Genomic DNA, 17,883 nt, shown 5'->3' on the forward strand with positions numbered 1-17,883 from the left:
TGATGAGAGTGCTCATAGAGAATGAGATGTGGGCGAACCGTGATCTGTATGCGCTAGTGTACGGGAACGGATTTGATGCTGCCCTCACACGTATTAAATGGGCAGGAGCGGGTTGTGGTGAGTCCCACTGGATGGTGAGTCCGGATGACTTATATGCTGCTGCATCTGTATTGAACACAGTAATTTTCCTCTTTACTGCACAACAGTTAGGATGTTGCACTATACTGCCGATGCGTTCGGACGATGGAAGACCACTAGAGCGAGAGATTGTGATTTTTCATTTGGGGAGTTATCATCACTACATACGTCTTTATTTACATCATATGTTTCTAGTGCCTCCCATTGCCACCCAATGACGTTTATATTGTCATCCGAGTGTTCGTCACTTCGAGAATCTATACGCTGAAAGGAGAGAGGCTTTGACTAAATTATATTAGTTTTATATTTTGTGATTAATAATATTTATTAATTAACTTATATTATTTTTACTGATTTTAGGACTAAATTATATGGTATTTTTAGGTTTTAAGTACAATTCTGTATTTACGGGTTTAACGGCCTATTTACGGGTTTAACGGCCTATTTACGGGTTTAACGAACTATTTACGGGGTTAAAAAGCTATTTTTTTTGCCAATCCGACACGCGGACGTGTGGCTATCACGCCTCACCGCGTGGTCGGACGTGATAGACACACGCCTCACCACGTGGTCGGACGTGACAGCCAACTGCCCGACCTTGCGGTGAGGCGTGGGGTTATCACGCCCGACCACACGGTGAGGCGTGATGCTCATACGTCCGACCACGCGGTGAGGCGTGATATCCACACGTCCGCGTGTCGGATTGGCAAAAAAAATAGAAATTCCCCTCCCAAAACCCATGAAAGGGCATTTTCGTCCTTTCACGGGGCTAGGAATGGGAATTTGGGGCTGGGTTTAACAACATCCTAAATAAAACACAATATCAATTTAATGTCAATTTAAAGTAAAACACAATATTGGTCTTTCTATGTGGCCCACGTTCTTTGTATAATCGTTTTATATGATCCAAGAACTTTCCTCCTTTCGTCGTACTGATTCCGAACCGAACGGTGGATATTGATCTATGTGGTCATACTGTACGACAATTGCCTTTTGCATAAATGCCTTACATGATCCAAGGTTCTCATTCATTGTCGTACTGATTCTGGAACGAACGGTGGATATTGATTCACGTTGTAGGATGGTACTATAAGCATCTTTAAGGGATATTCTTAGCTTGAATCAAATGGTGTCTATGGGAGATCCGAATTGTAAAGAGAGTATCGATCCACGTATCAAAAAGAATATACTTGACAATATTCCATAAGGTATCAATATATATATATATATATATATATATATATATATATATAGGATAAGGTGCAAAATACCCCTAACGTTTACAGGCAGGAGCAATTTTACCCTACGTTTTCAGACATTATTATAAAACACATATATTTTATTCCTTATTTTGCATCAATTGCACGTAAGTTGATTGTAAAAAAAGATTTCATACTTCTTGTGATTTAATAATAAAATTGGAGATTATTATTTTTAAATTCGGTGAAATATTTGATTTTTTTTATCCAATTCGTACCAAATACATTATATTTTTTTAATTTGTTTTTTTTTAAAAATCACGTTTAATCATATGTTTATGATCTGTTACTAATGAGTGATAAAATGATGCACATGTGAAATGTAGACGATAAGATTCATGACCGAGAAGATAATTTGATGAATAATTTCTCCAATTGGCCCAACTTGTCAACGTTAGGGATAAAATTGCTCCTGACAGTGAATGTTAAGGGTAAAATTGCACCATTTTAGATGTTAGGGGTAAAATTACTCTTATGTGTAAACGTTAGGGTATTTTTGTATCTCATCTCTGTATAAATTAATTGATGATCAAAACACATTATAACTATTTTTAAGGGAAATTTATTCACTTTTGAAAAACTATTTACAATTATAGCAAGTCACAATTTTGAATTATATCGAACTAATAAAATTATTATTTTTAAAAATTAAAGTTTATAAATTAGAAATCCAGGATTTAAGTTTTTTAAATTAGGTGAAAAAATATATTTTATTTGGTATATATAGAAAAAATGATATATTAAGAATTAAATTTGATAATATGATTTAATTGTAATTTTATAGTGAATTATGATATTCATGTAAAAAGCCTTTTTTAAGCCAGTTTGGTCATATGCCCAGCCCATTTATCAAAGGTCCAGTCCACGTCCCACATAAAATTGGGCTTTCTAAAATTATTCTCTCAATTTTAGTCACGCTAAACTTTTTTTTTTTGGAAAAAATATAAAAATAAACATAATGTTTTAAAAATAGTGTTGGAACACATTGTGTTTTGAAAAATATTGGGTAAGGAAAATTTTATATTATATAAATAAAATATTTTTAGTCTGGAGACCCTTCTTAACATTAGAGGAGTGAAGATTAGCAATCAAGAGGAGGATAAAGATAGACATTGTTGGGCCTTGACGAATAATGGTACTTATTCTTGTAAATCGGCCTATGAAGCTTTTACCCCTAATAGGGCTGATCCTCCCTTGGAGATTTGGAAGTCCATATGGTCCCTCAAGATCCCTTACCGTATCAGGAGCTTCCTTTGGCTGGGTATCAAAGACAGGCTCCTTACGAATGCGGATAGGCACAGAAGGCACTTGACTGAGTCTAGTGCCTGTAGTAGATGCAGAGGCAATGTGGAAACCTTGTGCCATGCCTTGAGGAATTGCCCAAATAGTAAGAAGATCTGGGAAGGGATCCTCCCTCATCACATCCTCCCTTCCTTCATGGCCTTTTCTGAAGGGGACTGGTTCTCTCAAGGAGCCAAGGGGAACTTGCTGGCCAACATGGAGCACGGTGACATCCTCTTTGCTATTACTTGTCACCAAATCTGGAAGTGGAGGAATGAAGAATTATTTGCGGGTAAGGCTGTCCTTATTCCTGATTTACTGTTTTTCTTCTCGAAGAAGCTCTTTGTTATTACTAAAAGCTTTGAAAGAGATTCCCTTGTTCGCCCCTCCCCGGATAAAGAGATCCTGCTAGTTGGCTGGAGTAAGCCTAGAGAAGGGTTTGCTAAGTTGAATACTGATGGCTCCTGCCTTAGCAATGGCAGAATTGCTGCTGGAGGAGTTCTTCGGGATGCTGGTGGCAATTGGATGGCGGGGTTTACCCATAACTTGGGGACGGGCTCCTCCTTTTCTGCGGAGCTCTGGGGTATCTTGTCAGGTATTAAACTCGCCATTCGCATGGGTGTTAAAAAGCTCTCGGTGGAATCTGATAATCTGGAGGCTATTAACAGGATTTCAGATAGCCAGGCTGTTTGTCTGAAGAGCCAGAATCTCATCAAAGCTATTTTGAGGCTTCGTCCTGCCTTTGAGTATCTTAATTTCTCCCATATTTTTAGGGAGCAAAACCGCGTGGCGGATCGCTTAGCAGCTGCTGGGCATGAGAGAATGTTAGGTGTTTTTACCCTATCTGTTCCTCCTTCTTTTCTTTTGCCTTCTCTCCTAGATGATAGGATTGGAGTCAGCCTTCCTAGACTGATCCCGGTGTAGGTTTTTTGTTGGTTTTATTTTTTTCCTTTCCTTTCTTACCAAAAAAAAAAAAAAAAAATTTTCGGTGTTTGGCTTCAATACCGAAAAATGAAAAAAATGGTGGTTAATTACTATTTTCAAAAGGGTAAGAATAGAATAGAGTTTCAAAAGTTTAGGAAAATGTTTTACTATTAAAACATTTTTCTCACTTTCTTCGTAAATTTTTGTACCGACTAACTTAAAATTTTCTGTTAACTTATTTAAAAAAACAGAAAATATTTTCCAACAAACAAATGATAGTAAAAATAAATTTGTATTTAAAAGTTGGTTAACTTAAAATGAAACTGTAATAAGAATAAATTTGTACTTAAAAAAAATGATAGGGCAAATTTAACTTTATATGATAGGTCAAATTTAAACTTTATAATTTTGTCCTGGAGCCAACTATAAGTGGTCCTATGTGGTCCGTGGGCTGACAAGTGTTCTGGACCCGTTGTACCCTCCAATTTTGTTCATTGAGTATAATTCATAAGATATTAACTATTTAAATTCGTACATATTATAAAATAATTTAAATTTTTGTTTATTATTAAAAATAATTTAATTTAATTTTATGAACTAATTACAAATCTAACCCAACTAAAAGGGTCATTTATATATCTAATCCATTTTGCTTCCATCTCACCAAATTATCATCCACTTTAGACAAGAATACCCTTATTTCAATTCACATTCTTCCTCAGACTCTCAACGTCTTATTCACCATCTCAAACCGACAAAAAGACGGTGGTTTATAGAGAGAAAAGATTATGTTTCGTTCAACCTTTGAAGAATTAGTGTTTGTGGAAGAGGATTAGGATAGAAAGCTTAAAAAATATAACAATTGAACTGCTGCGATGTTGCATTTGTGACGAATTCGTCACAAGTGCGACAAGAGTTGTCGATCGCATTTGCGACGAAATGCGACAACTATTATCTCATTTACGATGAAATGCGACAACTGTTGTCACATTTGCGACGAAATGCGATAAATTTCGTCACAAATGCGACAACAATGGAGGAAAATGTTGGAAAATAGAGGAAATCGAAACGATACCATTACAAATGAAGAAAGAGGCAAGACCAACGAGAAAAACAGGCGTATAAGCTAAAAACATACCATTTCTACGGGAAATTGAACATAATAAGTCAATAATCTCAAAAATCGCTAACGATTGGTATCAGAAATTGAAGAAGATGAACCGAAGAAGAAGAAGAAGAAGAAGAAGCGGAAGAAGAAGAAGCAGGAGCAGATCGATCGATCGAATAGAACTAAGGGTAATTTTTGTCCAAAGTGGTTGAGAGTGTCTAATTTGGTGAGATTGAAGCAAAGTGGGTTAGATATATAAATGACCCCTCTTAGTTGGGCTAGATTTGTAATTAGCCCTAATTTTATTTATTATAATTTATTTTAGTAGGTTTTTATATTATATTTTTCATTAAAATAGCTTTCGAATTTATTTATTTATTAATTTGAATATTTATTATATTATTATTGTAGTATTTTTAATATGTAATTTATGCTAGTAAGATTGTAATTTGTATCTATAAATTTATTTAGATAAACATATATAACATGATTAATATATCAAGGTTTGTTTCAAAAAGTCGATTTAAATTTATAAAGTTTCTCGTTAGCTACTAATTTTTTTTAAAAATGATATATTGTTCACCTGAATTCGTTTAAAATAACTTATTGGTTCACTGAACTTGCTTACAATGATCCATTGCTTTTATGATTTGTTTTCAATTTGTCAAAATCTCTCTTGTTCTGTCACATGAAATTAGAAGGTTAATCCTATCACTTTTAAATAAGTTCGGAAAAACTAATTAGACAGAAAATATTATTAATCTGAAATTACTAAAAATCAAATGAAATTACAAATTTCCTTCAACCTTTAGATGGACAGCAAGTTGAACGGAGTTATCTGAGGTATGATAATAACCATTTCTTTAAGAGATGTTTAGCCTTAATTGCTCTCGTCTTCTAGGATAAAAAAGGAACGTGCGTGAATTCGAACTGTGTAGAAGTTATCATTGGAACAAAGACACGGATTGAACAGATGGACAAAACAAAAATTACAGTGTATTATTCTTTAATTGAACTTAAAGAATATCATAAAGAAAAAAAATTAAAAAAATATTTGTGTTTTCTACAAAGGCCATGCTTCAAAGTGTTGCAATATTTTGGATTTAACTTACACAAAGGCAACGCTTCCAACTTTTTCAATTTAACTTTCAGTTTAAAGCAACGATTTATATGTAACTATTAATTTAGGCATTACATCCCTTTAGTCTCCAAACTAAAGCTTCAAATTTAATTAGGACTCTAAACTATTAAAATTATCAATCAGATCTCTGAACTAAGCAAAAATCATCAATTGAGTCTCTATCCTATCCTAAAATCAGAAACTGTAACTATTTGATATATAGAATGTAATCATCTCTGTGTTGGTTCAAAATAAGTTTGAGGAAGATGGTCTGAAACTGTTCAACCGAATGATTTTCGATGAGGCCTCAATTAATGATTTTTGTTTAGAATGAGGATTCAATTGGTAATTTTTGCTTAGTTCAGGAACCTAATTGATGATTTTGATAGTTTCGGGTCCTAATTGACTTTGAAGTCTTAGTTTGGGAGTCAAATAGATATTATGCCTTATAAACAAGAACAATAATAATGATAATAATGAGAAAATGAAAGTCATATAAATTGATTAAAGAAAAGGACCCACTCTTATTAATGTATTATGTTTGTATTTTAGGATGCCAACATATTAGAACAATAATAATGATAGTAATGAGAAAATGAAGGTCATATAAATTGGTTACAGAAAAGGACCCACTCTTATTAATGTACATGTAAAACCTTAATAAATTAATACTCGATAAATTAATAATCTTTTTAAAATAATAATTTCTTCTGGTCCTGACTTGGGCCAGTTCAAAAAATGATCAATTTTAATAAATTAATAAGATAATAATTTTTTGAAACAACCCTTTATAAATATATTGTTTTTTTGAATAAAAAAAATTCTCAAATACATATGCCAAGTATATATAGATATATACTTAGGATAATTTAGCAAAATATGACTCTATAGTATTTTTTTGTTTTTGAAATTTAAATCTAGTTGAATTTCATCTCTAACTATTCTCAGTGCATTTAAAAGTTCTGGTATACCCATGTCAAATTGTGACAAAAAATTGTAAAGAGCGATTGAGGATATAATTGTTTCCTTTCTTGTGACTGGTTCCAAGGGTACAGAATCATCGCCAACTTCGTCCTCAGCTTCATCACTCTATAAATTAATAATTATTAATTTATTGATTAATTAATATTTTTATAAATTAATAAAATTTCATAGTCTCAATATTATTAATTTATAGAAATTTTACTGTATTATGTTTGTATTTTAGGATGCCAAAATATTAAACTTAATATCCATTGATTTCACAACCAAGTTGGTTGAAATGCAATGCTATAAAAAGCCATACTAAAAGTGAGGTACAAATAGACCTGTTCATGGGCTGGGTCGGGCTGGGTTCGGGCCGGATCATACCGGGCTTTTCAATAAAAACTCATGTCCAAGCCCAGCCCAGCCCGTAGTAAATATGTCTCGGGCTCGGGCCGGGCTGGGATGAATTAGAAAACCTTAATTCCAGGCCCAACCCAGGCCCATCCATACTTTATTTTTTATAAATCTGAAACTTTATTTAATGATAAGTTCAAATTAATAAATATTATTATCAATTATGAAATAGTTAGATTTTAAAATATAAAACTAAAAGAATTATTTTTACAACAACAAAACAATCAAAATTAATATAACCTGGAAATTTGAGAGGATGGAGGAAGGGAAGCGGCTGAAAGAAATTGACATGGGATTAAAATTAGGTAGATATCAGATTTAGTTAAATTTTAGTTTCATTATTATTATATATTATTAATAAAAATAAATGTTTATATAAAATAATACTAGTATATATAAATAAGTTGCGGGCCGGGCCGGGCTGATACGGGCTTTAATAATAGATCCCAGGCCCAACCCATAAATCAATGGGTATCTTCGAGTTTGGGCCGGGCTGGGTTACCTGTAAATTTACACTAACCAAGCCCGTCCCATTGTCTACGGGCCTGGACGGGTTGGGCGGGCCATCGGGTCCCTGAACAGGTCTAGGTACAAAGGAAAAAATGAGATAATATAAAACGTTTTGGAAAACCATTTAGGATTAAATTTCCGTGGTTTTTTCGCTTCTTAATATCTCTCCGCTTTTCCTGCACTTTGTTATATTTTGTCGCTTATATAGACCTGTTCATGGGCTGGACCGGGCCTAACCGGACTTGTCACATGATTACATTGTCCAAGCCCAACCAAGCCCACACTATATTAATATCGGGCTTGGGCCGGGCTGGGCCAAGCTAAAAGAACTAATTCCCAAGCCCAACCCGGTCTGGCCCGGCCCAACTAATATCTTTGTATTTTTTAAAAATTAAAATTAAACTAAAAAAATTATACTATAAATATGAATAATAAAATACAATAAACTAAAGTTTAGAGGATTATTTCAATAAAAATCAATTAACGCAATCCTAAAAAAAAATACTTTTTTGATAGTAATAAATTAAATAGTAACAAAAATATGTACATGTTCACCAATTCTAAAAAATATATGGTTTGGAAATTTTTACGTTGAAGAAATTTAAATTTTTTATTTTTGGAATATAAAGTTTATTAAACTATAAAAGTTATTAAATTAAAATTATTATTAAAATTTCGGGCCGGGCTGGGCTGGGTCTGGGTTTTGAGACAAATCCCAAGCCCAACCTACTCTATATGCGGGCCTAAGCGTTCTTGGGCTGGGCCGGGCTTATTACGAAACATATACGTCCAAGCCCAATCTTTGAAGAGCGGGCTTGGACAAGCTGGACGGGCCAGTGGGCTTTTGAACAGGTCTAGTCGCTTACCTCATTCTATCAATTCCAAATTCAATAAATGTAACATTCGTGCATTTTACGTAGAGGTGGTAATTTTGTGTTTCGTATCAAAATCGTGTTCTCTTATATATATGTTCCATATGGTTTTATATGTTATAAATGCTAGAAAAATGATTTTCGTGTCGTGTCAGTCTGATTGTCTCTGTAAATCGTGTTTTCGTGTTAGAAATTGTCACCCCTAATTTTATGTGCCCACATGATATTAATTAGTTCCTTCAATTTATATCATGCATTTTATTAACCAACTTAACTTACTAAATGTAACACTTCGTACCCCTTAAATTTTTATATATGTTTCCAGTGGCGAATACATGATTACTCGGTTGGAGGAGGGGGTGATTTTACATGTGCGTTCGCAAAAAAAAAAAAAACTTTTTTTGCTAAATCGAACTTGCTCAATTTTTTTTTGTATATGAGTGTTATAATTTAAATGATCAAGAACCAATTTTCAAGTATTAATGTACAATTTCTCAAAATTAAGCTAGACTTTGTTTAATAGTCCTAACATGTAAAAAAATTGGATTTAGGGAGGGCTGAACAGGTAAAAAAAATTTAAAATTTTGATTTCAGAGGGCCTATTAGGCTAAAAAAATTAATAATTTGGATTTAAAAAGGCCTAACAGGCCAAAAAATTAGAAATTTGGATTTAGGGAGGCCTAACAGGAAAAGAAATTAGAAATTTAGATTTAGAGAGACCTAATAGGCAAAAAGAATTAGAAATTTGGATTTATAGAGGCCTAACATGCCAAAAAAAATTAAAAATTTGGATTTAGGGAGTACCTAATAAACCCAAAATATTGAAATTTTGGACAAGCCTAATACGTAATGGGCCATTTTGGGGGGCTAATTCAATACTCGATAAAAAAAAAAAAAAAATTGAGACAGGGGGCCCGAAACTACCCGGGATCAAGATGGTTCCGGCGGCCGGAAGCCCCCCAGGACCCCCTGTCCACGCCCATATCTGTTTTAAAGCAATAAAAAATTGATTCACATCAGCGGAAAAAAATCTTCTGTCCCGAATTCCCTGTCCCCCATTCAATTTTGACACGTGTCCCTTTTATCTTACTTTATTGCTACTAACTATGGTTAGATATACTTAACTTTAGTTAAAGTGTAGTTAAAGGGACACGTGTCAAAAATTGAATGGGGGACAGAGAAGGGGACAGGGAATTCGGGACAGAAGATTTTTTTCCACATCAGCATACAAAAAGTGTAATGGAATGACCGTAAAAGGTGAATTTAGAGATGTACTCAATACTGCATAGATACAAATGAGCACAAATATGTGACAATTTTTGAGTTGAGAAGACATGTTGATTAACCACTAAATAGAATGAGCTAAGTGATAAAATTGCACAAATTCAAAAGGCAGCTAAAATATTAAACCTATTTTCATAAATTCCTTTATAATTGTTTTTTTTGGTTGCTTTTATAATAAAATTTTCTCTTTTCCGTGAAAGCAGACAAAATTAACCAAACCCGAGTTAGGCTATAATTCTTTTTTTCCTCATATCAAATTTGTCTAATCAATACACAATGAACTCTTCCATTCCTAACACTATTAGGTTAATGTACATTTATTTAATGGAAAACGAACATATAAACATGTGTTAGATACATATGTCCATAAACATGTGTTAGATACATATGCCCATTTCTTATTGACCGAGAGTGCATTCCATGAATAGCTTAGGATTCGCAGACAATCATATTGATGTCGCAATATCAAATTACCACGTCTTGATACCTGTAAAACAGAACATCGTCAGATAGGGAGCTGGTGACCTGTGAACCCTCTTCGATGCTTAAGTCAATATGTGAATATGAAACTTAAGGAATGAACTACAAGTTATAATGTGTAGAATAATGTACCTTTCATTCTGGGATAAGCTCCTATTTATAATGACTTGAGCTTCAACTCAGATACACGTGTCACCGTCATATTGGTCCGTAATCTAATTCCCTCTTCAAATGAGTTTAGCGCGTTTCTGAGATCCGAAGCCTCATTTCTCAAGTAGAACTTTTTGGAGACCCAGGATGACCCGGTCCAAAAGGTAAGTTATGGGCCCGTTTGAGCCTTTCGGAGGCCCAACTGATATTATTTACCATATCACATGTGAACCAAATCCTAATAGGGAAAGTTAAATCCCCAAAAATCTAATTTCCTTCTTTCCATTAGGTGTATATATACTTACTAGTCTTGCATCCGTACGATTCAGTATGTATAATATTTTTAAATGTATTAATATGTAATTTATAATCTAACTAATTTTATTTATAAAAATCTCTTCGAATACTATATTTTGAGTACGACTGCATGTCATGATACGGATAAATAACGATAGTGTTGATTTTGATTTTAAATCAACAAAGAGGTTTTTTACTAGCTAAAATTAGAAGGCGTGAATCCCAAATAATAGGTATAAACCTTGCTCTCCAGGAGAAGTTTTATATTTGATTAATAAAAGATCACCATCCTTACAAAGTTTAGGGTTTAAGTACCTCCCCTGAAACCAGGACAAAAGACAATAAAGCCCTCATTAGGGTTACAATCCATCACTAGCTAAGTAGGGATAAAATGGGGTAGAAAAGATAAGTGGCAAAGTAGTAAATAAGACTTAATGGTAAAACAGTAATTACAAAGTGACAAAACAATAATTAGAGTGAAGCAGGTTTATGACAGGTTGGTCTCTTTGGCGAGGAAGCAATTCCACATGGCGTGTGGTATGACAGACACGCTGTGTGGCTGAAAACTCATGCAACTCGAAATGGTCACAAAGGGGTAGTCTTCGATGGTTTCCTAAATAGGTCACATAGTGTGTGTGGACAGCCACACACCGTGTAAATTGTCATCAAACTTCCAGGAGCTTCAATGAGCTATCCACACGCTGTGTGGATCCGTCTTTATGCCCTAATTCATCAAACACCCTGCTTATACGGCATGTGGATGATGTTACACGCACATGTGAGGCATTCCCCCATCTTGTCTTGAATCCTTGAATGAGATGCTCACATTATTCCCCCCTTCTTCAGAGGAGTTGGAGCCCGACTCGCCCTTAGTAAACTGAAAAGACCCATTCGGCTTCTATAGTCTTAGATCACGTACATTGAATGACATTGATATATTGCATAGCTAATTGGGGAGAGCCACATGATAGGCATTTGCATTGACCTTTTTGGTTACCTTATACGGGCCATACTTCCTTAGTCGAAGCTTGCTACTTGGTGCGCTAGCGGGCCTCTCCTTGCTTAGGTATACCATCACCTCATCCCTAACTTCGAACTAAAGGTCCTTCTGGTGTTCATCAACCCTGGCTTTTAGCTTCTCGTTCTGCTCTTCAAGACTTTCGTTCACCTCTAAGTGCATTGGTTGGTATTTGTTAGCAAGGTTGTGGGCGATCACATTCTTCTTGTCGCTCTTTGGGATGTCCACAATATCTAGAGTATGGTTGTGGGTCTTCGTATATACCACTTCGAAACGTGACTTCCCCATGAATGAATGTATGGCTCCATTGTAAGCAAACTCCGCTTGGGCCAATACCAAGTCCCACATTGTCGGTTTATCCATACACTTACTCCTCAAGAGATTACCAAAAGTACACAACGGTTTGTCCGTCGGTAGATAAAATTAGCAAAGATAAAGATTGAATCCTAGTGGAAGCAACTCAGTTCAAGTAGATCGTAGGGAGTCTAATGTACCTCACAACCACTCGACTTGATCTTATGTTCATTGTTAGCCTTATTAGTCATTTTATGTCAAGGCCTACACAATTACATTTTGTAGCAGCATAAGAATTTGGAGGTATTTAAAGGGTACTAGAGAATATGACGTGTTTTACAAAAAGGGAGATGCAAGAAACTTGGTGGCTTTTTACTGATAGTGATTATGTTGGAGATATGAAGGACAACAAGAGTACTTCAGGCTATGTATTTATGATATGCGGAGGAGCAGTTGATTGGTCATCAAGAAAACAATTCATAGTCACTTTGTCAACCACTGAAGCTGACTACACAGCGGAAACTACATGTGCTTGCAAAGTTGTTTGGATGGGAACGATCCTGAAAGAAACTAGCATTCGTAAGCAAAAGCAGTCGTGATAATGTGTGACAACACTTCAACTATAAGGCTGTAAAAAATCCAATTCTACATGGTTGTGTCAAGCATATATGGGTAAGGTTTCATTTTCTCAAAGATCTTAATTAATATATTATAGGACTTGAGGTCAACTTATAAATTTGATGAGTAAGTTTGCAAGTCATTAAGAGTATGTGATATTTCAGATTTGAACTAATTGTAAAGAAATAAGTTGAAGAGAGAGCTTCTTGGAAAAAAGTTTTAGAGTCAAAGTCTCTTGGAATAAGAATCCCATATTGTCTTTAAAGTTGTTTTATTTTTGAACTTTTTATTATTTCAACCATTTAATAGAATAGAAATTTTCACCTGGTCAGTGACTGACTAAGTGTTTATAGCAGAAATTAAAATCATTCTAAGGCTTATATGTGTTAAGTGGGCCTAGTTTTTCTCCTCATTATTTATAAAGCTTTATAAAATCTAAAATATGCTTTGAATAAACATTTGATCATCATCTTGCTTATCATTTAACATAAAAGCCATAAATACAATAACATTATGATACACATGGCTGGCTATAGACATGACTGGGACTTGCCTAGGCCAGAACTAAAAAGGGTTAATCCTTTTAAACTGTATAAAATATTTTACTGTGTTATTAATATAGTTAAAAAAATATGAATCTGTTTTAATTTATTGACAAACTAGTTTAGAAGGTCCGATGTGGCTAAATAACAGTCATATAGGTCTTTTCAAAATTTCGGCAGCGTATGATTAAAATTGATCTTGCTTGGAAACGTTAGGGTTAAATTTACACAATTTCATACTTTATGGTTAAATATGCACTTCGCTTGAAATTGTCTAAAATATATTTTTTTTGAAATATTTTTTTGAAACTATCTAAAATATTTTACTTTGTTATTAATGCACTAAATATTTAATGTTTCAAGCGAAGTGCAGATTTAACCATAACGTATGAAATTCTGCAAATTTAACCCTAACGTCTAAGATCAAATTTAAATTTTAATCAAAATTCTATAAAACAAAAAATTCAATCAACATATAATTTATATATAATTTTATTTTTATTTTTATAATATAATAAATTAAAAAAAGTTATTATATATTCATAAAAGGGATTCATGTCAACATGCTTATTACGACGCCTACAGCGCGGTAATGAGTAATTGAATTTTTTAAAAAATATATTTTTTTTAACTCTGGTTAGAAACAGCCCCTTTTAGGAAAATATTTCCCAACCAAATCCAATTGGATAAGTTTTAAAAAAATTACCCTAAACAAAAGATTAACCTAGCTAAAAGAGATTCATTTTATTTTTTATATATGTAAAGTAAAAGTTTTTATTATAAATGTGAGTTCAAATAATGTCATATTTCAATTCTAAAATGTGCTCAAATTTATCTTTTAAATACACTTTCTTTTATTAAGGAGACCCTTATCTTTTATTTTGTCTTAACACTCACAAAATATTATATGACGGAATGACATTTAAGGGATGTTTGGTTACTCCATTTCCTTCTACTGTTTGCTTTTTTTTTTCACTTTAAAATTGAACATTTTAGGTGTTTGTTAGATGAATTAAATGTACTGTTGGTTATATGATTGTCTCAAAATGGCCACCCAACTTCAATTTATGTCAATAAAATCATTCAACTTTGAGTTTTGTCTTAATCAGGTCACTCCGACGATTTCAGTGATTAAAAAGGATCAGAATGATGACACGAATGATACATCAGCATGAGTCAACTTAGATATCTGGTCGAAACGACACATGACATCCATTTATGCGCCATCTGGCAGCCATGTGTCAGTTATTTTTGTGATAAAAATTAATTTTTTTTTCATAAAAATAACCGACATGTGGCTGTCACGTGTCGTTTCGGTTAGAATCTGAGTTAAGCCATGCTCACATGTAGCTATGACATCATTCTGATGCATTTGAACCACTGAAAATCGCCGGAGTGATCTAATTGAGACAAAACTCAAAGTTGAATGATTTTATTGAGACAAATTGAAGTAGAGTGATAATTTTGAGACAACCATGTAAATTCAATGACCAACTGTGGATTTAACCCTTGGTTATATACTTTATGATTGTTTTTTATAATTGAAAATAGTTTTTTTTATAAAAGCTATTCCCTGCTTTTTAAAAAAACAGAACTTTTCAACCGCAAACAACAAACCATAACAATAAACAACAAATAACATATAAACTAAACGGACTCTAATTTATAATATAGAATAGTAATAATTGTTTTTTTTCAAACTTTTTTTTTGAAAAGAATGAAAAGTCTTATATATCAGAAAATTGAGCCGTACAGATACATGGGGAGGTTGTGATAATCAGACCATCCTATCAGTGCCAGATGTAACTGCACGGGCTAAAGAATGAGCAGCCAAATTAGCCGTTTTACGAATAAAAGAAAGGGATACATTTCCGATATCCTTTAATAGAAGTTTGCAATCCTCAATGATTAGATCAAGAGCCGAATTACCGCTAGTTTTTCACTGTATGGCATACACTAGCAATTGGGAATCAGATTCTATCAGCACATTCCGTCTACCCGACTCTTTTAACCAACTCAGCGCCTCACGACAAGACATCGCCTCCACCAGAAAGGGGTCCAGCCGACAATATAGGGTACCATTTCCTGCTGCTAGGAACTCGCCCGTGCTTTCCCTTAAAACAAAACTGAAACCTGCATAACCCCTATCCGCAAATAGCGGACCATCGAAGTTCAACTTTGTCATCCCGTGCGGAAGTCGGTGCCATTTCTGCTAGGCCGACACCTCCACAACATCAGAAACACTTCGTCGGTTTTGAGCAACTCGCCAATTCGAGATATACTGTACGACAGATGAATGAAGAACAATATGGGTAGTCAATTTTTGAGACCATACCTGGTTATTTCGATTAATCCATAAAAACCAGCATGTCAGCTTCACCCGGCTTAACAGACAGTATTTTCCTCCAAAATCCGAGAAGGAAGAACAGCCGTCAATCAGACCAAAAAGACCCATCAAACACCAAAAAAGCTGAGAATTTCGACATGTGATTAACGCATGAAAATCATCCTCTTCCATTAAATATGCTTTGAATAAACATTTGATCATTCACATCAACTTGTCTTGTACTCTTGTCATTTAACATAAAAGCCATAAATACTATAACATTATAGACAGGACTCTTGTCATTTAACATCAAAGCCATAAATACTATAACATTATGATACACATGGCTGGCTATAGATAGGACTGCGACTTGCATAAGCCAGAGCTAAAAAGGGGTTAATCCTAGGGATGACAACGGGTAGGGTACCCGCGGGTAGTACCAATCCCAAACCCTTACCCGTTTATTTTTTAATTACCCGTACCCGTCCCATTACCCTAACGGGTATATTTTTGCATCCCATACCCTTCCCATTTAATTCGCGGGTACCCACGGGTACCCTTTTTTTTTTTTTTTGGTAGAAAAGGAAAAGAAAAACGAATAACAACAAACTACCCAGGAATTAGCCTAGGGAAGCTAACCCCAATCCTATCTTCTAAGAGAAGATGAGAGATGAAACTAGGGGAAACAGGAAGGGTAGTAACGCCTAACGTCCCTTCATGGCCCGCCGCCGCCAAGCGATCAGCAACACGATTCTGCTCTCTAAAAATGTGTCTGAACTCTACGAACTCAAAGGAGGAGCAAAGCCTTATAATAGCTTTGATGAGGTTGCGACTGTTAAGACCTATAGAATGATTCTCAGAAATCATTTTGATTGCTTCCAAATTATCAGACTCCACAGAGAGCCTCTTAACACCCAGCCTTTTAGCAAGATTGATTCCAGTAAGAATAGCCCAGAGCTCCGCAGAAAAGGAAGAACCCAACCCTAAATTCTGGGAGAACCCAGAAAGCCAGACGCCCCCTACATCTCTAAGCACACCTCCAGCCGCAATCTTACCGTTACTGAGGCAGGAACCATCAGTATTCAGCTTCACAACCCCCTCTCTTGGCCTGCTCCATCCCACGAGATGGACATCACAACACTGAGAGGCTCTGGCAAGGGACTCTCCTTTGAAACTATCGATAATAGAGAAAAGTTTTTTCGAGAAGAAATCAGCTAAGTTTGTCATAAAAACAGTTTTATCTCCAAAAATCTCCTCGTTTCTCCATTTCCAAACTTGGTGACAGATAATAGCAAAGAAAATGTCACCATGCTCCATGTATGGAAGCAACTTTCCTCTAACACCATCAGAGAACCAGTCGACCTCAGAATGTGCCATGAAGGAAGAGAAAATATGGTGTGGGAGAATTTTCCTCCAAACCTCTTTACTATTAGAGCAATCTCTAAGAGCATGGCACAAAGTCTCAACATGGCCTCTGCATCTACTGCAAGCTCCAGAATCAGCCAAGTGCCTTCTGTGCCTATCCGAATTAGTAAGAAGCCTGTCCTTAACGCCCAGCCACAGGAAACTCCTAATACGGAAAGGAACTTTAAGGGTCCAAATCGACTTCCACACATCCGAGGGAGGATCAGATCTAAAGAGAGAGAAAGCTTCAAAGGCCGATTTGCAAGAATAAACTCCATTGTTAGTCAGCGCCCAACAGTGCCTATCCAAGTCTTCCTCTTGATTACTCACCTTCACTCCCCGCATTCTAAGGAGAGTCTCAAGGCTAAAGAAAGTATCAAACTTTGACCAGATCCAGTCCCCTTCCGAGTCAACCATATCGGCAATCCTCCAGTTGCGTATATCACTAGGCGGGGGGGGAAGAACACACCTCAATTAACGGTTTATCCCCAATCCAGTTATCAAACCAGAAACTAATGGACTTACCATTCCCCACCTCCAGGCCAACTCCCAAGCAGAACTCATCAAACACAGCACTAAGTCCTTTCCAGAGGAAGGAACAATTAGCAACTCTCTCTTTCGAGCCCCCGAAGATTTTGTCTTTCCGATACTTACCACAAAGGAGGCGAACCCAAAGAGAGGAGGGGTTTTGCCACATACGCCAAAGGAGTTTCATTAATAAAACTTTATTATTGTCCTTTGCTTTCCTAATACCCAGACCCCCAGAATCTTTAGGCTGGCAAACCTCACTCCAAGGCACAAGATGGATCTTCCTGCCCTCCGCAGCTTCCCCCCACAGGAACCTACGGTTAATCTTGTCAAGATCATTAAGCACAGGA

The sequence above is a fragment of the Euphorbia lathyris genome, chromosome 3 (genome assembly GCF_963576675.1).
Source record: "Euphorbia lathyris chromosome 3, ddEupLath1.1, whole genome shotgun sequence".
Lineage (NCBI taxonomy): Eukaryota > Viridiplantae > Streptophyta > Magnoliopsida > Malpighiales > Euphorbiaceae > Euphorbia > Euphorbia lathyris.